Source organism: Macaca nemestrina, chromosome 11, assembly GCF_043159975.1.
Source record: "Macaca nemestrina isolate mMacNem1 chromosome 11, mMacNem.hap1, whole genome shotgun sequence".
Lineage (NCBI taxonomy): Eukaryota > Metazoa > Chordata > Mammalia > Primates > Cercopithecidae > Macaca > Macaca nemestrina.
This window is the reverse complement of record NC_092135.1, coordinates 71,895,358-71,917,942: the sequence shown is the minus strand read 5'-3', so window position 1 is coordinate 71,917,942 and position 22,585 is coordinate 71,895,358. Positions and strand designations below refer to the sequence as shown.

Sequence of the window (22,585 nt, the reverse complement as noted above, 5' to 3'; positions counted from 1 at the left end):
CTCCAGTTCCCAGCCAGGGCACCAGTGAGAAGAGCCAGGGAGGGGCTGCCTGACCGGAGCAACGCCCCTGCAAGAGAGGCGGCCCTGGAGGCAAACTGGTGGGGGAGGGGCCTAAGTGCTCTCATCCCACTTCCCTCCCTGGCCTCCCACTGGCCCAGCCCCAGGGAAGCCAGAGGCCGGGTGGAGAGGAGTGGAGGTACGTGGCAAAATCATGCAGTCTAGGAAACCCGGCAGGGTGGGAGTAGAGTTTGGGGTAGAGGGGTCCTGTGGGAAGGGCAACTAGCAAAAGAAATGGCCTGAAGCACAGGGGCTCTCTCACTGCCATCCCCCTGACCCCTCCTTTTCCTGTCTTCCTATAACATTCTGTCCCCTTCCCCAGGCCCTTCTGTCATCTCTGTGGCTCTGCTTTCTGCCACATGTCACATTCTCTCTCTCTGGGCACTCTCACAAGTGCCTTAGAGCCAAACCAGGGCCACTCTGCTGAACCTGAGTCTCTGTGCTCTGTTCACCTTAGGAGCATAGACAGGAATGTTTTTTGTTTTTTATGTTAAATAGACTTTATTTTTTAGAATAGTTTTAATTTTACAGAAAAACTGAAAACATTGCAGAGAGAGTTCCTATATACCTCACCCCGGCTTCCCCTGTTATTATTATTGTTTTTTAGACAGAGTCTCACTCTGTTGCCCAGGCTGGAGTGCAATGGCATGATCTCAGCTCAATGCAACCTCTGCCTCCTGGGTTCAGGCAATTCTCCTGTCTCAGTCTCCCGAGTAGACAGGAATACAGGCACCTGCCACCACACCTGGCTAATTTTTTGTATTTTTACTAGAGACAGGGTTTTTGCCATGTTGGCCAGGCTGGTCTTGAACTCCTGACCTCAAGTGATCCATCTGCCTCAGCCTCCCAAAGTGCTGGTATTACAGGGGTGAGCCACCATACCTGGCCCAGCTTCCCCTATAACTAATATCTCACATGAGCATGGTATGAGTGTTGCAGTCAATGAACAAATAATGACGTTTATTACCTAAAATCCATATTTTATTCTGATTTTCTTAGTTTATACCATCAACTGAGCCTGTCTCCTTGCCTACTCTGCCACTTCCTAACTCTGCTGCCTGTTTTCTCTAATTCTCTTCCAGGTCTTCAGAAACTAATAGAGAAAAATCACAGAACTGTGGTGAGTGAGTCCAGACTAGTGAGGGAAAAAAGGAAGCACTGCATAGTTACAAAGCAATCAACAAAGGCAAGGTGGTTTCATCAGCCTCCTACCTAAAGCACAGGGGCTTAGGTAGGAGGTTGTGCTTTAGGTAGGAGGCTGCTGAAAATTTTGTTTTGAGAGAAGATCTCGTTCTGCCTCTCAGGTTGGAGTGCAGTGATATGATCATAGCTCACTGCAGCCTCCGGGGCTCAAGTGATCCTCCCACCTCAGCTCCAAGTAGCTGGGACTACAAGTGCATGCCACCATGCCTGGCTAATTTTTTATTTTTATTTTTATTTTTATTTAGAGATGGGTCTCACTTTGTTGCCCAGGCTGCTTTTGAACTCCTGAGCTCAAGTGATCCTCCTGCCACAGCCTCCCACAGTGTTGCGATTAGAGGCATGAGCCACTGAGCCTCACCTCTGGTCTCTCAACTTCTGGGCATTCCCCTCCACAAAGCCACCCCAGAGCACTCCCTTATACCCTTCACCCAGCTTCACCTAAAGGTAGTATCTTACATAACCATGGCACAGTTATCAAAACTGAGAGATTAACATTAATACAGAACTATTAGCTAAACTACAGATTTCATTCAGAGTTCACCAATTTCCTCACTCATATCCTTTTTTTCTGTCCTAGAATCCAATCCAGGGTCCCACATTGTATTGAGTTGTCACGTCTCCTTAGTCTTCACCAATATGCAACAGTTTTAAAGGCTTTCTTTGTTTTTCATGACCTTGACACTTTTAAAAGTTATGGTCAGGTATACTGTAGAATGTCTTTCAGTTTGAGATTGACTGATGTTTTCTTATGAATTTTGGGGAAGAATATCACTAGGGGAAGTGCCTTTCTCATGACATCATATTGGGGGACATGGTATCAGCCTGAAAGATTACAGGTGATGTTAAGCTTGATCACTTGGTTAAGGAGGTGTCCGCCAGGTTTTGCCACTATGAAGTTACTAATTTTCTTTTTCAATACTCCATTTGTCAGAAGTAAGTCACTAAGTCCAGCCCATACTCAAGGGGAAAGGAATTAAGCTCCTTTTCTAGAGGAAGGAGTATCAAAGAATTTGTGGACATATGTTAAAACCACCACAGTGACTAATTAATGTTTTTGGGTAGATACTTTGAGGCTATACAACGATTCTATTTCTGCTTAAAGTTTCACCCACTAATTTTAGCATTCATCAGTGAATCTTTGCTGCAGCAGTTACTACTATGGTGTTCAAATGGTGATTTTCTACTTCCCTCGTGCCTTCTACCTTTATCATTTGGAATTCTGTAAGGACGGTTTCTCTCTTCTACTTGTTTATTTGTTCATTCAATCATTTCTTTATATCAGTATGCACTATGGAGATGTATTTTATTCTTTGGGTTAGAATCCGGTACTGTTTTTTTATTGCTCAATTGGTTTCTGTTTATGACTCTGCAAGCTTTTTGGGCTTGCTCCTGTGTCCTTTTTGACATGGCTTCCTCCCTTTTTGCATTTTGCTCTGGTTGGTGTTTGTTTTGAGCACTCCTTTACTTTCTGTCAAATGCACCAGGCTCACTGTGTATTTTCTGCCCCAGCTGCCCCAGCCCTATAATCCACCCTTTCTCAGAGGGCCTCTCAGTGCATTGCAGACTTCCCTGCTGATATACTAGTGATTTTAGTTAGGGCCTGCTGCTCTGCCAGGATTAGAATCCTTTCCTTACCAGCACAGCTCTCACAGTGGTAAAGAGTCTGACAGGCCCATTGTCCCTGCCCTGGCACATAGGAGGTATGTGACTTTGGGCAAGTTATTCTATGTCAGTCTAAGTGTTCTTGTCTGTAAAACGGAAAATGACAATACTCCTTCCTTATGGGGTTCTTGCGAGGATTAAGTGCATGTGAAGCAGGTCACATGCCCGTCATAAGTATCTAATACGTGTTGACGATAATGAAGATACAACTGCTTCTGGTCCAGGTGATTGGTTTTAAGGGCCTGGACTCTGGAGGCAGACTGCTTGGTTCTGCAATCTTAGTAAAACTCCCTGTGCCTGTTTCTCATCTGTAAAATGGGGATAATCACATAGAGTTTTTGGAGGATTAAATGAGTCAATATACACAAAGCACTTGGAACAGGGTCTAGCGTATAGGAAGCACTTGTTAACTGTTACCTGTTACTGTTTTTGTAATTATTATTATTGAGATGGAGTCTCACTCTGTTGCCCAGGCTGAGTGCAGTGGCATGATCTCACCTCACTGCAACCTCTGCCTCCCAGGTTCAAGTGATCCTCCTACCTCAGCCTCTGAAGTAGCTGGGATTACAAGCATGCACCACCACACATGGCTAATTTTTGTATTTTTAGTAGAGATGAGGTTTCACTGTGGTGGCCAGGCTGGTCTTGGACTTCTGTCCTCGAGTGATCCGCCCACATCAGCTTCCTAAAGTGCTGGGATTACAGGTGTGAGCCACCATATCAGGCCTGTGATTATTATTCTTGCAGGCTAAATCTCTGGCTCCTTTGGTGTTATCCTACCCTTGGTTGGTGGACCAAGCAGTATAGTAGAATATGTATGTAGTTTTAAAAGGGAACTATGAAATGTAAAGGTAATAGATGGTTCAGATCATACATCCTTTCTCCTGAGGAGGAAGGAGAACAGCCAAATTCAAATTCATAACTAGTTTGATTGCCATCATGTGCTGCTGACATTTTCTCCTCGGAGGTGTTGACAAATGGCTGTGACGGAATTACTCAATTCACATTTGTCTCACACTGATGCATGAGGCCCAAACGGCCAGCAGCTTGGGGGAAACTCTTTGTAAATCCATCAAATTTGGCCATTAAAAAATGATAACTATGATCAGCCAATGCTGAGGGACCCATTTTGTGGAAAAAAGAAATGGAACCAACACAGTTAGTGACACAATAATTAGGACGCAGGGGAGACTGCTGACAATTTGGAGATGTTTTCTTGGAGAAAATATCAAATGACTTACAATTTGCAGGACATTAATAGGTAATTAAGTCAGCAATTTGTTGCCTCAGGGTGACAGTTGTGGCCTCTCCTCTGTGCACAAAGAGTCAAGCATCCAAAGGCAATTCCTGCTCTCTCTTAATTGCAGGAGAGAGTGTCATGAAAACTCTTTCCCTCCCACTGAAAGCCCCAATGAGTTTTCTTGTTGGGAATGTTGGGATTTTCTTTTTCTTTTCCTTTTTTTTTTTTTGGAGACAGAGTCTTGCTCTGTCACTCAGACTGGAGTGAAGTGGTACAACCATGGCTCACCACAGCCTCGACTTCCTGGGCTCACGCAATCCCCCTACCTCAGCCTCATGAGTAGCTGGGACCACACCTGGCTTTTTTTTTTTTTTTTTTAAATTGCACATACAGAGTCTCCCTATGTTGCCCAGACTGGTCTTGAACTCCTGGGCTCACGCAATCCTCCTGCCTCAGCCTCCCAAAGTACTGGGATTACCAGTGCAAGCCACTGTGCCTGATTGGGATTTTCTTATTATTGGGGTGAAAATGCAGCCAAAGCTGCCCTCAAGGAGGAGTGTAGGGGGGAACTGAGGTGAGGGAAGGTCCTCCGGGCTCAGGAGCAGAGTCCCTTTCCCTTTCATCTCACTCTTTTCTGCCTTCCTCATCCCCACTGTGCCCTGCCCCCTTGAAGCTGATTTGAGCAGTTCATTTGACAAACATTTCCACAAATGCAGTCATTTGTGAACAACCCTCAGGTTTTGCTTTATCCACAAACCCTATGGGTTATTATTTGTTTAACATTTTTCTTTTAATAAATTCACTTCAAAACATGAATGCCCAATTTCACCTCCTCCTAACCAATGATATCCATGGAGCCACAGGGCTCTGATGACACTGAGAAATGCCACTTGACCTCTGCCAATGGCTGCGTGGGGTCTCCTCTCTCTATTTGGAAAAATCTACTGTGACCTGGCTGGGAACAGGAACAGAATGGACAATGTGGGCCTACAGGAGAAAACCAGGCTCTTGGTTTCCTCCAAAATAAGACAATGACACTGGTGGCAAGGCCTTCTAACACCAAGGGGCATGTCTGTTCCCACTGACAAACATTAGGATTCCCGATGTCCAAGAGGATAGAAGTCAAGGTGGCTGGGGAAAGAAGGGATGGAGGTTGTTAAATGACTCAAGAGTCTGTGGGGTGGAGGCAGGCAAGTGGAGGCAGGAGGCCAGTGATGTTACTACTGACTGCATGGTCCAGTTGAGGGATGAACTAAACCAAAGTAGTTTGTGGAAGCAAAGAGGAGATAATGGACTACCTAGATCAAACTTGATGGCTGACCCGATGTGGGGGATGTAAGAAGAAGAGGAGCTTATGACTCCTGGGTTTCTAACACAAGTGACAGATATCATAAACAAAGATAGGAATGGGGAGGAAGAGTGGATTTGGAGTCAAGCTGATGCATTCTGCTATTCACATGAAGAGTTGGAGGGATCTGTGGGATACCCTTTTGGAGATGTCTAGTCTTTGAAGACCATGACCTAGAGTTCAGGACAGATGGATGGGCTTGAGAAACTGATCTGAGTCTTAGTGTCCATATGATAAAAAGAAGCTGTGGGCACTTGTAATCCCAGCACTTTGGGAGGCCTAGGCGGGCAGATCACTTGAGGTCAGAAGTTTGAGACCAGCCTGGCCAACATGGTGAAACCCTGACTCTACTACAAATACAAAAATGGCTGGGCATGGTGATTTACGCCTGCAGTCTCAGCTACTCAGGAGGCCAAGGCTGTAGAATTGCTTGGACCTGGGAGGCAGTTGCAGTGAGCCGAGATCACGCCACTGCACTCCAGTCTGGGTGACAGAATGAGACTGTCTGAAAAAAAAATAAATAAAAGAAGAAGCACCAGCAGCTGTGGGTATGGATGACCTCATCCAGGAAGAAGAGACAGAAAGCAAGGATTAGTTTGTTTTTTTTTTTCCCCAACAAAACAAGGTGCATTTTTATTGTGGTAAAATCCATATACTATAAAATTCAACATTCTAATAATTTTAAAGTATACAATTCAGTGGCATTTAGCACATTCCCAATGATGTACAATCATCATCACTGTATAATCTGTGAACACCTTAATCACCCCTACAGAAACCTCTGCACCAGTTAAACATCCCCTCTGCACCCACAGACCCTAGCAATTAGTAGTCTGCTTTCTGTCTATAAGGATTTGCCTTTTTTGGACATTTCACATATATGGAATGATACAACATGTGGCCTTTTGTGTCTGACATCTTTCATTTAGCATAATGTTTTTAAGGTTCACCCATGTTGTAGCATATATTTTTACTTCATTCCTTTTTATGGCTGAAGAATATTCCATTATATAGATATAACACAATTTGTTTATCCATTCATCAGCTGATGGATAATTAGGTTGTTTCCAAGGGATTCACTTTTTTATAGATGCATAATAGATGTATATTGTTTCGAAGTGAAACAACTTATTACATGTGATAATTTATTACATTCATATAATTTGTAAAGATTGAATCCATGTACTTGGGGATATCCATCACCTTAAATATTTCCCTTTTCTTTCTGCTAGCACTTTATGTCTTTTTCTTTTTTTTTTTTTTGAGACGGAGTTTTTTTTTTTTTTTGCTCTTGTTGCCCAGGCTGGAGTGCAGTGGCACGGTCTTGGGGTCTCGGCTCACTGCAACCTCCGCCTCCCAGGTTCAAGCAATTCTCCTGCCTCAGCCTCCCAAGTAGCTGGGATTACAGGCATGTGCCACCACGCCCGGCTAATTTTGTATTTTTAGTAGAGACAGGGTTTCTCCATGTTAGTTAGGCTGGTCTTAAATCCCCGACCTCAGGTGATCCGCCCGCCTCGGCCTCCCAAAGTGCTGGGATTACAGGTGTGAGCCAACATGCTGGCCTTTTTTTTTTTTAGATGGAGTTTCGCTCTTGTCGCCCAGGCTGGAGTGCAGTGGCATGATCTCGGCTCACTGCAACCTCTGCCTCCTGGGTTCAAGTGATTCTCCTGCCTCAGCCTCCCAAGTAGCTGGGATTACAGGCACGCACCACCACGCCCAGCTAATTTTTGTATTTTTAGTAGAGTTTCACATGTTTTTAGTAGGGTTTCACATGTTAGCCAGGCTGGTCTTGAACTGCTGACCTCAGGTGATCCACCTGCCTCAGCCTCCCAAAGTGCTGGGATTATAGGCGTGAGCCACCGTGCCTGGCCTGTGTCTTTTCTTTATGCTTGTGATTTTGAATTCTTTTCTTATCCATTTTGAAAAACTATAGTCACCAAGATGTAAACTTTTAATAAAGCAAGGAAGGAGAAAGAGGTGACTAAGGAGACTGAGAAAGGGAAGTCAGAGACATAGAAGACACACAGACTCTAAGGGAGGATGTTTCAGAAATGGAGGGTTTGGTAAGCAGTGTCGGATAATTCAGAAAAATTCTGAGAGTCAACCGTTGAGGGTTTGGCCAAAGAGAAGACTGGTGACCTTATAATAGGAGTTTTTCTGTGGAAAGGTGAGGGCAGAAGCTGGATGGTGAACAGGAGATGTGGTTTGGGGCAGGGAAGGCACTACTTTTATAAGAGACATGAAAGAGTAGGAGAGGATGAGATATGAATATGGGATAGTAGGAAGCATGTTTACTTGCTGGTCGGGAGAAGCCAGAGAGGAAATTCCAAAGGGGAGAGGCAATGAAAGGCTCTGGGATGCACATTAGAAGCACCTGGGAATCCCACCCAATTCAATTCAGATCCCTGGGGGTGGGACCCAGGCATCATTAGTGTTTTCTAAAAATGTCCCCAGGTGAAGATATCAGAGAGTTGGGGCTGAGAACCACTGAGAAAGACTTGCTGAGGATGACCTTAGAAGGAAGGACACCGTTATGCTAAGACCAGAGGGAGAATGGCTACAATGTAGGTGAGTTTACAGTGAAAGCCAGAAAGCTGTGGGATTTAAAATTAATTTTCTCAATGAAGCAGGCCAGGTTATCTGCTGAGAGACAACGATGGGGGTAAGTCTTGTACGTATTTTACACCATCTGTCTGTGAAACTAGGATACTAGTACTTTTCATAGCCTGCATGAGTAGGGGCTGTATTAGGGCTTTTTTTCCTCTCCTTCCTTTCCCAAAAAATTCAGCACCAGCCCTCAACAACATTAAAATTAAAATAATTTATTTTTAGTCTTAACCAAACAAATCAATTCCCTACTTTTTCCTCCTTGATATAATCTGAGCCACGTTGCTAGTCAAGCTGCCTGGATAGTATTTGGGTCCCTCTCTGGCATGCCTTCAGCAACTTTACTTTCAATCCCTTAAAAAACAAAACCAAACTATAATTTAGTGACATGTTTGGCAAAACAAATACAAAGCGTATTAGGCAGCAATTTAAAAAAACAGATTGGCAGATATAAATATAATATGTGTGCACCCCAGGCTTCCTCCCTAAAACTCAATTCTTCTGAGAACCCAAAGGGATGGGATCATAAAACAGTATTTTAGCTTCAGCAAACATGTATTAATAGGTTCTTCTCACCATTCCTATTCATTTGCTTTGGAAAATTTAGAATGTTTTGCTACTTAGGTGGAGCCAAGTTTTTTGCTTTTGTTTTTTATGGATAACCTGGGGTACAACAGTCTGATGACTTAGTCACATGTTACTGTAACTGAAACAGTAAGACCCATTCATAGAGATGTCAGCACATATTAAACCCATAATAAATATTTTTGGATAATTATGAAGCTTAGAAATTATTTACTTGGCATTTATGCCTCCTTTAGTGATAGCCACTATAGAGGGGTATTTCTCATTCTTTTTGGGTTCTTATCCTATTTTTCAATCATTTTTGATGACACAGGGAGGGTAGAAGTTATAAACTGGCAGCTCACAGAATGTGTTCTGATGGTCCTCTTCTAAAAGTTTGGATCAGGTGACATTTAAAAATTAGGTGATTTCACACAAGAATTCAGATTGCTGGCTTCTCTTGAAAAAGTGGGCGATGTGGTAACTTGGCTAGGCACGCCAACGATGGGTGCATGGTTCATGGGGCTCCCCCTTCAGACCAGGCCTACCTTCCCCAGTTCCCCACCGCCCCTGCCCCTCACCTTTGTGTCTGGTTTCTGGAAGCACTTGAATTTGAGACCAGACCCTTATGTGAGGCCAACTGCCAGCTGCTCATGGTGAATGGCTAATTATATTGTCATGGTCACTGTGTTTGTTTCCTCCAGTGACACTAGGGCTGGAGTATTACTTGTTTTGTGTGCTTGTGTGTCTATAGCCCTGTGCCTGGCACAAAAACACTCAAGAAAATTTGATGAATGAATCTAGAAGGCTCAATTCTTTGCAAGCATTTGGCTACCTATGAAGAAACTGAAGTCACAGTGTCAGATCCTCGGGTAGAGAGTGTAGAAATCCAGAGTAAGAGATTAGTCCAACCTGCTTGTGAGGATAGGCTGGTGTTCACGTGCATTTCTTGGCAGATTAGTCCTGAAATGCTGATGCAATGGCTCTTTTGAGTCACAATATGCATACCAAAGGCTATGAGGAATTCTGGAGTAAAACAGGAGCAAAGAACTTGTTTTATTTGGTCTAACCGAATGCTTCCTAAATCTTCATCTACCATTTCACTATTTTGACACCCAATCTTTGATTTTCTGACATCTGTTCCCAGATGTACTCAATGGCAAGTTTTTTTTTTAATGATGGTGAAATTAAAGTGTCCTGGTTAAGGCAATTTTGTAAGAATTTTGTGGCAGTCCCATAGGCCCCTGGGATCTTCCCTAGGGTATTGCTAAAACAGCATTGGGAAACATGGTTCACTGTAGTCTTATTGAAAGTCAGGGTTAAACTATTTTTCTTCTTTGGCTGGCCATACATCTCTGCAGATACAATAGCTTACATTTGTATGACATTTTATAGTTTAGATTATCACATGCATTATCTCAGTTTCTCCTCAAAACAACGGGAACTGTAGGCATCATTACTCCATTTGCTTGCTTAAGGCCCTAAGCTAGCCAGAGGCAATGTCTAGATCTAAACTCTTTCTTCTAGATCTGCTGCTCTGCTGGTACCTCCAACGGATTTTTCCTTGAACACATTATTTAGCTTTTGGGCCAAATCACAGTGTTGGCTGGAAATTTCTGTGATTTGGTGGGGTGGGGGTGGGGGCGCGGGTTGTAATCTCTCCCGGCAAGGTAAAATACTGATTGCTGTTCTGTAGTAAAGCATCAGAGATCACCAGGGGAAGGCGCTCAGATTGGACCTCCAGGGCTTGGAAGGCACACAGCGACGTCAGATCCCCTTGAAGAGTCCAGAACACAGGCGAGCTGGGGCTGACCTGGGCCTTTTGCTCCTTCACCTACAATCTTTCCCAGTCTCCACTGTGCCTCGGGGCCTCAAATACCATCTGCGTCCAAACGTTTTCTCTAAGGAGTTGCAATCTTGCCTCTTACTTCCCTGTCCTACAGGAGGAGCCACTCAAGTGAAAAGCTCACGAGCGGAAAGGGCCTCCTCCAAGCCCGTGTGGGAACCTTTAACGGGATGGGCAGGGGCCACTTGCTCAGCTTTTGCAGATCCTGGGTCCAGAAGCGCCAGGACACTGGCGGGTAGCGCTGCGGGGATCCGAGTTCCACAGCTTCCAGCTCCGGGGAAGGGGAGGAGAGGAGCCTTCACCTCTACCGGTGTCCCCCTTCCCTGAGGGTCCCCCTTGCCTGAGGGGAGAGGACGAGAAGAGACAGAGGGAGAGGGAAGAGAGGGGGAGAAGGAGGACGGGAGAGGGAAGGGGAGATGAGGGAGAGAAAGGGAGGAGGAAGCGAAAGAAAAGGGGACAGGAGGAGGGGCGAGGCGGGGGTTGGGAGAGCGGGAGGTTGGGACGGAGCCGGGAAGAGGCGAAGGCCTGGGTGCGGGAGGAGAGAGGTCGCGGGAGGGGAGTAGGTCGGGCCGGGCCCTGGGAAGTCGCTGGTCTAGGCCGCCGGCAGTTTCTAACGTCGAAGGGCAGCGTGAACCTCAGCTTCTTACTGCGCAGCCGGAGGCACCCAGGGCCGGGAGCGGAAGTCCAAGGGGACCCCAAAGGCGGAGGAGCAGCCGAGCCCGGGCCCCGCGGGAGAGAGAGGCTGGAGCCTCTCACACGTGGGTTCGGGACTTCGGAGCGTGGCCGGGCCGTGCTTTCTGTAGACAGCAGAGGCCCAGAGTGCGTCCCGGTTCTGAGCTTAGACCCAGAAAGCGGGGTTCAGTGTGACTCATCAGACTCTTCAGCCACCCGCTCCAGGGGGCTCCGGACCTGAAAACAGGGTCTTCATTTCTGTGGGCCCCAAGTTAGAAACTTGCAGAGGAAGGGGAGGGAGCTCACTTCTCCCAGGGTGGAAGGGGTGTGAACACGAGCCAGCCGGTGAAGGTCCCCGGTTCAGGAAGCCCTCTCCCCAAACCTCCAGCGAGTGGTGGGGTGAAGGGTTAGGCCTATCTGAAAGATAGGGGGCAGCTTGTCGAAGTTCAGTGGAGCAGGTGGCTCCCAGGGAAGCCCTGTCTTTCAGTAGAACAAGTGCTGAGCATCTTAAAGAATGCACAAGAATTTGGTGCATTAGCTCACACCTGTAATCCCAGCGCTTTGGGAGGCCGAGGCGGGTGGATCTCTTGAGCCCAGGAGTTCGAGACCAGCCTGGGCAACATGGAGAAACCCCGTCTCTACAAAAAATAATTTAAAAATTAGCTGGACGTGGTGGGCACGCGCCTGTGGTCCCAGCTACTCTGGAAGCTGAAGTGGGAGGATCGCTTGAGCTCTGGAGGTCGAGGCTGCAGTGAGATGTTGCCCCTTGCACTCCAGCCTGGGCAGCAGAGTGAGAGCCTGTCTCAAAATAATAAAAAAAACTCATACTTTTGTTTCTATTAACAGTTGATCGGCAGATTCCTCTTACTGTGACTATCCAGTCTCCCCTAGGCCTTTGGACATCTGGAAGGCAGTGTTAAGAGCCCAACTCTGGAGATGGACTTTGGCTCCACCACCAATTATTAATAGCTCTGTGACTTGGGGCAAGTTACTTAACCTCCCTACACCACAGTTTCCACTGCTGTAAATTGGGGATGATGATAATAATAGCCACCTCACAAGGTTGCCTGGAGAATTGATTAAATGAAATAATTATCGTGGAGTTTATCTAGTCTTATCTGCCAGAGCCAAGAGCCTCCTTTCTCCTAAGCTGACCTTGGTATCTCCCCCCGTCCGCCTCCTTTACTTTGCATCCTAACTCATTAAACATGGGATTGCTTGACAGTATGTTTTCTTTGTGTACAGATAGCTTGTTTCTTCAACCTACATTTTAAGTTCTTTCAACAGTCACTTTTATTTCTATGTATACTTAAAGGCACCAACTTAGTGCATTGCACACAGCTAGTATTCAATAAATGTTTGTTGATTGAGTGATAAATAAAACTTCAGTGATACCTAGAAAGAGACTTTTCTAGAAAATTTGAAGGTATGGAAAAGAAAAGCTCTTCGTAGGGCAGGAGGAGTAGAATAAAACTTGAGATATGAAGTCAACTTTGTGAGTTTAGAACCATAAAAATGTGTCATGTAGAGTAATCTCAACTATGTAAAGAAAACTGCAAAACAAAACTGGAAGTAAACATGCCAGATTTTATAGCTGATGTCTTAGTGTAGGAGGAGTATGAGTGATTTTTCCCCCTCCTGTTTTATACTTTTTAGTCCTTTCCAGCTTTTCTATGGTCAATATGTGTTTCTGAGTTGCTCAGGAAAAGTACTTCAATTATCCATATAATTTAGCCAATAAAAATGATCACATTTTGGATGTTTAGAGATGTGATGACCTTGGAGGAAAAAAAAAATCGTGAGAACAAAACAATAGCTTTCCTCTAAGTTTTCCTTCATTTTTTTCCCCAGAGCAGCCACCCTTTACTGATTTGTGCCAGAAAATCAATTTGTCAGTTTGAAATGTAGAGATATTTCCTTTTCAGGGACCAGAATATTTGTCTTTCCTATCTAGGGGACTTCCTTTGAAGTGTCAAGATTCCAGGCAGGGAATCAAAATTGTGGAAGGGTCTTGTGCTAAATTCAGAGCCAAGGCAAAGTGAGGCAAATGATCATAATGATTATTTCAGCTAGCTTAGTGAACTTTCACCTTTTCAGTGATTTTTTTTTTTTTTTTCTGAGACAGGGACTTGCTCTGTGCAGGCTAGAGTGCAGTGGTGCAATCATAGCTCACTGAAGCCTTGAACCTCTGGTCTCAAACGATCCTCCTGCCTCAGCTTTCCAAGTAGCTGGGACTACAGGCATGCATCACCACGCCCAGCTAATATTTTACGTTTTTGGTAGAGATGGGGTCTTGCCCAGGCTGGCCTCGAACTCCTGGTCTCAAGCAATCCTCCTGCCTTGGCCTCCCAAAGCTCTGGGATTACAGACATGAGCCACCGTGCTGGCCTCCTGTGATTGACTGATTGATTGATTGATTTTTTCTTACAATGCTTTAGGATGTAACAGTGATCTTCTGTTTGTATTACTATAACATTAAAAAACATGCACACAACAATTTACAAAGTTATAATTCACTCAACTAGAGTTACCTTCCACTTTTACTGAAAATTAGGACAACACTTCAATTTATCTGTGCATAGAGTCATTCATTCAGTAAAAATTTACTAAGTGTCAGGCCCTGTGCTGATGCTAGAAACAAGAAATAAGACCTGATCCTTACCTTTCAGAAGCTTAGGGTCTAGTTGATGAACACTCATATATAAACAGTGATATGTAGAAAATTGTCTCAAGGGCTTCGGTAGATCCAGGTAGACAGACTTACAGCAGCTAGTGGGACAAAAAGAAGAAGCCAGTTCTAGTGGGGCAGGGAGACAGCAAAGAGGAGGGAGCAGAACAGAACTTCAGAGACAACCAGTTATCTGGACTGATTATGAATCTTTAGCTTATAAGTGGGTAGTCTTTCCCGACGTGAGGCTGTTGTTTTTTTTCTGTACTTTGTCCTAATCATGTTGTCATATATACTATCTATCTGATAACTTTCTCTGCTACATTAAGGGTATGCTTCATGATTCTTTCCATCATTGAGAAATGCAATGAGTTTATAACATTTAAATCCTATTCCATCATATTCTAAGAACTGACCAAATTTTAAAAATATATCAATCATTTTATCAAGTAAGATAGAAATTTGTAAAATATATAAACCCTAAACTTTTTAGTTTTACTTAAAGCATATAATTGTACATTCATTCCTCAATGATTAGATGTTGGGCTCAGTGTTGGAATCCTCTGATTGAAATTACTCATTGTTTTTCTTACATTAACCCTACCCGTGATACACTGGGTTTATGGTTTCCAGCCTTTGTTTTTCTATAGAGAGGAGTGAGCTTAGACACTTAAAAAACAATATCAGTGTGGAGTCTTTTAGGCTTTACAATTTCTTTTCCTAATCTTTTAGTTTTCTAGCCCATCACTAATTTGACAACAATTTTTACTGTTTTTTTTTTTTTTTTTTTGTAAACTGCCTTTAGTCTTTTCAAAATATTGAACTTGCTTTTCATAATTTGTTTTTTGTTTGTTTGTTTCATGGTGGGTTTTTTTGTACTCATATTTCATTCTTTTATGTAATAGGCATGAAGAAGTTTCAGACAAATCACTAACTGTAAACGTACAACTCAACTGATCTGTGCTGTTTCATTTTAAAAATGCTGGTCATGATCCAATGAATGTATTTCACCTAGTAAATTGGTATGAAGACCTGTGATTTGAAAAATGCTGTGTTAAAGAGTAGTGTAGTGTTCAGTGCACACTGGCATCAGTGTCAGAGAGGGATAGAGAGTGTCTGTTAATGCACTGAATTGTTTAGGTAGTGTTCCATTAAGAGAGCTTCTGCTGTATTAAAATTCTGTTGGATTAGATTTCTGGGTCAACCACTAGGCTTTGGAAATCTCATTGCACTCAAGCTTTGGCTGTTATAGTTTGAGTTTTCCAGATACTGGGCCTGGGCCTAAAGCCCTCAAGCTTAGAGTCAGTGCTAATTGCCTATGAAGTTCACATTACATATGTAACCGACCACAACTGCGCCATTTTAAGGCCATTTGATTATATCCTTTTCTAAAGACAAAACAAGGAGATTGATTGATTAAATGTGCATGCTAATCTAAGAAAACACTTTTCCTAGTTTATGACAATGTCTAAGGCTTTTAAGAACCTCCACTTAAGTTCTTACTTAGCTCTGTTTTCTCTGCAAGGACATGGGACTTGAAAGATATTTGATGGAGCCAGAGAAGGATATGGCAAGCAAGAATATTTGTTTAAGTTGAAATCGAGATCTTCCTCCTCCTTGGTAGAGGCTCCCAGATCAAAAGATACTGGGGGCTATCCTGCCAGAAAGCATAGTCAAATCAGGTGAGTATTTTCCTGAGTTGATAGCTTTATTTACCCTGGTCTGTAGGGATAGCTCTCAGGAATTTACCCCTTTTCAAAATACCTGTCATTCAGGAAAGAAGGGGCCAGAGAGAGGGTAGATTATCTGTTGCAAAATGTCTGGGAATCCCTACCTACGACTCAGGTACCTATATCCCTTTTTAATGAGGGCACACACTCTGAATTCTTTCATTTTTGAGGATGGCAGCCCTGGACCCTTAGGTTTGATGTGGAGATGGCTGGGAAGCAGGGCTGGTGAGAGATGTGCACTTAGGCACATTTCTTGGCTCCTCTAGCTGTTTTTCTGAATCTTCTCAGGTGGAGCTCCCTCTTGCAGTTACAAAGATGACCCAATAATATCATAGAGAGAAGACAACCAGTTCTGCAAACGTGCCCTAATGGGGGAGTCATCACAGTTTTGTAGTCCCCAAAACTCATGTCGTCAATGTGACCAGAATGACCAGACCCTCAGGGATGGTTTCATCTAGCCAGACTTGCTGAAGACTCATGAGTGAACAGAACTCCAGTTTATGATGGAGACATTTGTCTCTGGTGACCAAAAAGCTCCATGATTGTTCTCCAGGACCCCCATGGCTACGTCCTGGGTACCTGGGGAATCATGCTAGTAACCAGAAAGTTGTTTGGTGATCACAAAATCACGAAAGAGAAATGGCTAGTGTTATGGGTTGAACTGTGTCCCTTCCAAATTCATATGTTAACGTCCTAACCCCTAGTACCTCAGAACGTGACCTTATTTGGAAATAGACTTGTAGCAGATATAATTACAGCTGACCCTTGAACAGTGTGGGCGTTAGACATGCCAACCTGCATAGTTAAAAATGCATGTATAACTTCTACTCCCCAAAAACTTAGCTACAAATAGCCTACTGTGGAACCACAGCCTTATCAGATAATAACAGAAACAGTTGATTAACACATATTTTGTATATTGTATGTATTACATACAATGATCTTACAATAAAGTAAGTTAGGAAAAGTGTTAAGAAAATAAGGAAAATACATTTATAGTACTGTACTGTATTTATTGATACTGTAAGTTCACATCACCTGTCTACAAGGTGAATTGTGTGTCTGAATTGGCAGCAACAGCAACTGCAGACCTTAATCTATAGTGCATATCAAGCAATTCAGCTTTTTGTTGTAAACTCATGACTTTTCTCTGCTTCTCGGGAGCACTTTGAACATCACTGGTGGCACTTCGCATGGGTCCCATGGTGTTATTCAAGGTTTATAGTATTGCACTAAACCCATTGAAAAATATGTGAGAACTGACAGAGATCACTTCTTACTGCAATATGCAATTTATTGGAGAGATGAACTGCTCATGCGGAGATGATGAGCATCACACGGCATTTTAAGTGGATACTCGCAACACTTGAGCTTGCCACCATAACAACAGGAAGTGGCTATGGAATTATTACAGTAGTGCAATATTACTGCAGCTAATTTTACGCAGTTATGATTTAATACTGCATCTTTACATTTGTTTACATTTCTCTCAACTTTGAATGGCTCCTCATACAATCTGTGTTTGTGTAAGTTTTAATACATTTTAGCTTTTTATAATTTGTGTATATTTTGTGGTAGTGATAAAATAGACTATTATCTACATATATTTTATACATACACTTGTCACACATTTCCAAAAAATTTTCCAATGTATTTGTTGGAAAAAAAAAATCTGGCCAGGCCCAGTGGCTCACTGGCTGTAATCCCAGCACTTTGGGAGGCTGAGGCGGGTGGATCATGAGGGCAGGAGATTGAGACTAGCCTGGCCAACATAGTGAAACCCTGTCTCAACTAAAAATACAGAAATTAGCTGGGTGTGGTGGCACGCACCTATAGTCCCAGCTACTTGGGAAGTTGAGGAAGGAGAATCGCTTGAACCTGGGAGGCAGAGGTTGCAGTGAGCCAAGACTGTGCCGTTGCACTCCAGCCTGGGTGACAGAGTGAGACTCCGTCTCAAAAACAAACAAATGAACAAACAAACAAAACAAAAGAAAAGAAATCTGTGTATAAGTGGAGGCCATGTAGTTCAAATCTGTGTTGTTCAAGGGTCAACTGTAGTTAAAATGAGGCCATAGTGGAGTAGGGTAGGCCTTTAATCCAATATGACTGGTATCTTTGTAAAAAGGGAAAATCTGGACACAGACACCTGCAGAGGGAGAACACCATGGGAAGATGAAGACAAAGACTGGGATGATGTGTCCATAAGCCAAGGAATGTCAAAGACAGCAGCAAAGCACTGGAATCTAGGGGAGAGGTATTATGGGGCAGATTCTTCTTTATAGGCCTCAGCAGGAACCAGTCCTGCTGCCACCTTCAGCTCACACTTCTGGCTTCCGGAACTGTGAGACAATAAATTGTTTAAACCACCCAGCTTATGGTATTTTGTTACATCAGCCTTAGCAAACTAATACAGATGGTTTTGAGGACTAGTTCACATTATGGAGCTTGACAAATTACCTTATAACCCTGACTTGTGACCCAATTATTTGTAATCTCTAGATCTAAGTCTTTTTTTTTTTTTTCCTCAGACAGGAGTGGAAAAACACTCCACAGCCGGGCGCGGTGGCTCACGCCTGGAATCCCAGCACTTTGGGATCTCAAGATTGCTTGAGATCAGGAGTTTAAGACCAGCTGGCCAACATAATGAAACCCTGTCTCTACTAAAAATACAAAAAATTAGCTAGGAGTGGTGGCAGGCACCTTTAATCCCAGCCACTTGGGAGGCTGAGACAGGAGAATCACTTGAACCCGGGAGGCAGAGGTTGCAGTGAACCAAGATTGTGCCACTGTACTCCAGCCTGGGCAATAAGAGTGAAACTTCGTCTCAAAACAAAACAAAACAAAAAAAACACTCCTGAAATTTTGGTCTCTGGATTTCCTTTTCCTAAATCCAAGATCTTCCTTTTTCTGTATCTACATCCTTTTTTTCTGATGTGCAAACGTTTTTTTGTGTGTGTGTGTGTGGAGAATGGGGCCTTGCTATGTTGCCCAGGCTGGTCTCAAACTCCTGGGCTCAAGAAATCCTCTCTCCTCTGTCTTCCTAAGTGCTGGGATTATGAGCATGAACCACAGCTCCTGGCCTCTTCTGATGTGCTAGTACCATTTCGTTTATCTCAGTTCTCTTAGTCATGCTCCAGTTATGTCTCACAGCACATCTGTGTCACTCCTGCCAAGGCTTTGCATACAGTCCGGGACTGTTTTCAGTTTTAGTGACTAGAAGAATCACCTGGGGGCTGCTGGTTATAGAAAAGGAAGAAAAGCAGACTTATGACTCCTATCTCTAGAGATTTTGATTTGTAGGCCTGTGGTATCCAAGATATCTAAGATACCTGTGGTATCTTGTGTGATCCAAGACTGATCACATTAACTAAGCACCACAGGTACTGTTAACCTCCTGGATTATCTGTTGATTCTTACCAGTTTTTTTTCTTGAGCAGAATCCAAATTCCAAGCTCTGGACACATCAAGCTTGGTCTTACTTTGGAAATACTCCCAGCATTTAGGATTTAGGCATTTCCTCCCTAAGCATACAGAAATAGAGTGGGTGTCCTGAGCCAGTCGCATTCATTCATTCGACAAAACTTTTTGAGTATCTGCTATGAACAAAATACTGTTGTAGAGTCTAGGGAAATGTCAATAAAACAGACAAAAATCCCTGAATTCTAGCTGGGAAAAATAGTGAGTTAAATCCATAAACATACTAGGTAAGCAGTACTGTGGGGAAAAAATAAGCAAGATAGAAGATGTGAGTGTGGGGGACTGCAGGTGTCACATTTGTTTTATTTTTTAATTTCTTTTTGTAAAGATGAGGTCTTCCTTTGTTGCCAAGGCTGGTCTGGAACTCCTGGCCTCCAGTGATCCTTCTCAGCCTCCCAAAGTACGGGGATTTCAGATGTGAGCCACCACCCTGGGCCGGGTTGCAATTTTAAATGGAGTGTTCTAAGTAGGCCTCACTGAAAAAGTGACTGAAAAGTGAGCAGTGCGGCTCTCTAGAAAAGTGTCTTATGCAAATCAGACAACCAGTATAAAGTCCCCAGTCGGAAGGTGAACACACCTGGTGTGTTTCCCAGGAACAATTTAGAGGCCAAGATGGTTGAATTGGAGTGAGAGAGGGAGAGGGTGGCCGACCTAAATTCAGAAAGGTTACAAGGGAGCCAGATCATGCCCTTGGTGGCCATTGCAAGGTCACTGGCTTTTCCTCTGAGTGAGATGGGGAGCCACTCGAGGGTTTGAGCAGTAACATGCTCTGACCGACTTTTTTTTTTTTAAGATTCAGAGCGTACCTGTACAGGTTTGTTACATGGATATATTGTATAATATTGTGGTCTGGCTTCTAGTGAAACTGTCACCTAGTGAACATTGTACCCAATAGATAATTTTTCAACCTCACCACCCCCCACCCTCCTCACTAATGGGGTCCCCAGTGTCTATGGCTTCCAATCTTTGTCTGGCTTACATTTTTGAAGTATTACTCAGGCTGCTGTAAGGGGAACAGGAGTGGAAGCAGGGAGACTGTTTAGGAGGTGACCCACTAAGCCGGGTGGGAGACATTGGTAGCTGGCAATAGGCTAGTAGCAGCCGAAGACGGTGAGAGGTGGTGATGCTGGATGTATTGTGAAGGTGGAGCCAACAACTTTCCAACAGACTGGATGTTGAATGTGAGAGAAGAGAGATGTCAAGGAGGATTCTCTGCAGGATAAATCTTGGAATTCTGGCTTGGAATGCTGAGCAGAAGCATCCCCAAATGATAGAGCATATGGCCTGCAGGTTTCTGGCCACCATCCTGCACCCAGAAGCAGAGCCAGCCTGACGGTGGAGCCAGTGCTGCGTGTGGCAGGGCAGAGTGGCAGAAACTGGTCCTGAGGACAGTGCTGAGCCGCTGGATCAACACCTGAAGCCTGATCTACCTCTGCACTTTCAATTACATCCCTAAGGAGCTCCCTTGGTTATTTTCTATTACTTGCATCCAAAAGCATGCTTACTGCTATTCTGATCCGGAGTCACAGAAGTCTCTCAGATGCAGTTTGCCAGAGAAACTTTTGGAAAGACTTTACTCCTACATACACAGTCTTGACGGACTTGGGCAGATAATTAGGAGAATTCCCTAGGTTACCAGGCAGTGTGTCTTGCTCTCTGCCTTCCCTTTCCTTCAGTCAGGAGTCTTTCTCTGTACTGGCCTGCCCAGTGTTGGAGGTGGGTGACACAGGTACTCCTGTAGCCACCACAATTGGAACTGTGCTGAGTTGCATCTGAAGCCCTGAAGACCAGCACAATATTGGGGCTCATCCAAGGGCCATGGCCAATCTGCATGACTGCCACTTGTGGTTATTCAAGGCCAAAGGCCTTGTCACCCAGGCAGGAGTGCAGTGGCACGATCTCAGCTCACTGCAACCTCTGCCTCCCAGGTCCAAGCGATTCTCTTGCCTCAGCCTCCTGAGTAGCTGGGATTACAGGTGTGCATCACCACACACAGCTAATTTTTGTATTTTTAGTAGAGGGGGTTTCACCATGTTGGCCAGGTTGGTCTTGAACTCCTCACCTCAAGCAATCAACCCGCCTCAGCCTCCCAAAGTGTTGGGATTACAGGCGTGAGCCACCGTGCCTGGCTAAGACTTTTTAAAGAGCAGTTTAGGTTCATAGCAAAATTAAGAGGACAGTACAGATTTTCTATATATCCCCTGCCTCCACACATGCACATCCTCCCTAACTATCAACATCCCCCACCAGAGTGGTATCTGTTACAACTGATAAACCTACATTGACACATCACTACCATCCAAAGTGCATAGTTTACATTAGGGCTCACTTACAGTGTTGTACATTCTAGTGGTTTGGACAAGTGTATAATTATATATACTTTGTATATTATGATACAATAGTATCATACAGAGTATTTTTACTGTCCTAAAGATCCTCTGTGTTCCCACCTATTATTCCTTCTTCCCTCCAAAACCTAGCAACCACTGATCTTTCTACTGTCTACAAGTTTTGCCTGTTCCAGAATATCATATAGTTGGAATCATACAGCATATAGCCTTTTCAAATTGGCTTCTTTCACTTGTTAATATGCATTTAAGGTTCCTCTATGTCTTTTCATGGCTCAATAGTTAATTTCTTTTTAGTGCTGAATAACATTCCATTGTCTGGATATACCACAACTTATTTATTCATTCACCTACTGAAGGACATGTTGGTGGCTTCTAAGTTTTGGCAGTTATGAATAAAGCTGCTATAAACATCTGTGCATAGGTTTTTGTGTGGACATAAGTTTTCAACTCCTTTGGGTAGATATCATGGAGTGTGATTGCTGGATCATATGTTAAGAGTATGTTTAGTTTTGTAAGAAACTGCCAAAGTGTCTTCCAAAGTGATTGTACCATTTTGCATTCTCACCAGCAATGAACAAGAGTTCCTGTTGTTCCACATCCTTGCTAGCATTTTATTTTTTCAGTGTTCAAGAGTTTGACCATTCAAATAGATGTGTAGTGGTATCTCTGTTGTTTTACTTTGCATTTCCCTGATGACATATGTGGAGCATCTTTTTGTGTACTTGTTTGCCATCTGTGTATTTTCCTTGGTGGGTGTCAAAGTCTTTGGTCCATTTTTTAATTTGGTCATTTGTTTCCTTATTGTTGCATTTTGTGAATTCTTTTTATATTTTGGATAACAATCCTTTATCAGATGTGTCTTTTGCAAATATTTTCTCTTTGTGGCTTGTTTTGTCATTCTTATTTTTTTGTAAAATTATTGTAATAGAGATGGGGTCTCATTATGTTGCACAGGCTGGTCCTGAACTCCTGGCCTCAAATAATCCTCTCACTGTGGCCTCCCAAAGTACTAGGATTACAGGCGTGAGCCACTATGCCTGGCTTATTCTGTTGATAGTGTCTTTCACTGAGCAGAAGTTTTAAATTTTGAAGAAGTCCAATTTAGCAATTAGTTGTTTCATGGATCATGACTTTGGTGTTGTTTCTAAAGAGTCATTGTC

At 43.6% G+C, this 22,585-nt stretch overlaps 1 long non-coding RNA gene across 2 annotated transcripts; it reads left to right on the top strand.

Moving 5' to 3' along the window:
- Positions 1–162: 162 nt before the first annotated feature.
- LOC105483218 (uncharacterized) lies at positions 163–22,014 on the top strand. Of its 2 annotated transcripts, XR_988112.2 has the most exons (4): positions 163–196; positions 1,140–1,177; positions 15,393–15,549; positions 15,886–22,014. It is a non-coding gene; the product is annotated as an uncharacterized lncRNA (long non-coding RNA). The 2 variants fall into 2 exon arrangements; XR_988113.3 differs by lacking the exons at positions 163–196; positions 1,140–1,177 and adding an exon at positions 14,660–14,889.
- The last annotated feature ends 571 nt before the right edge of the window (positions 22,015–22,585 follow it).